Below are 349 nucleotides of genomic sequence, written 5' to 3'. Positions count from 1 at the left end.
GACCGCCGCCTTCCATTTTGGAAGCGGGCACTCCTCCGTTCCGGGACACCCGCACCCGGCTGCCCTCCTCTGAGATGGCGGGCGGCATCGACTTCCGGCCGGAAGCGCCCCTTGCGGCGACGTCGGCGGCGCCATCCTAAGTGCGGGCAGGCGGCCGCTGAGCTGTCCTTGCCGGGGCGGGCGTGGCTTCGAGAGAAGGTTCGGAGGAGGCTGTGGAGGGAAGAGAGAGCGAGAGAGAGGGGCTCTCTCTGAGGTAAAAAAGGAAACGAAAAGGGGGATGGGGGAGAGTTGAATTGTCGTCCAGTCAGTATTCCCCGTGGTGGGGGGGGGGAGAAGAAGGGGGGGAGGA

General features: G+C 65.9%; 1 protein-coding gene across 1 annotated transcript in view; it reads left to right on the top strand.

Moving 5' to 3' along the window:
- Positions 1-200: 200 nt before the first annotated feature.
- The window catches only part of SEC23B (Sec23 homolog B, COPII coat complex component), a 43,199-nt gene continuing 43,050 nt past the window's right edge, over positions 201-349 (top strand). Inside the window, 1 exon segment of the mRNA XM_015406705.1 lies at positions 201-253. The gene's annotated coding sequence lies outside the window, so the exon portion shown is untranslated.

The sequence above is a fragment of the Gekko japonicus genome, unplaced genomic scaffold (assembly GCF_001447785.1).
Source record: "Gekko japonicus isolate JY-2015 unplaced genomic scaffold, Gekko_japonicus_V1.1 scaffold1949, whole genome shotgun sequence".
In the NCBI taxonomy this organism is placed as follows: domain Eukaryota; kingdom Metazoa; phylum Chordata; class Lepidosauria; order Squamata; family Gekkonidae; genus Gekko; species Gekko japonicus.
The sequence above is the reverse complement of the archived record's forward strand: the minus strand, read 5'-3'. Positions and strand labels throughout refer to the sequence as shown.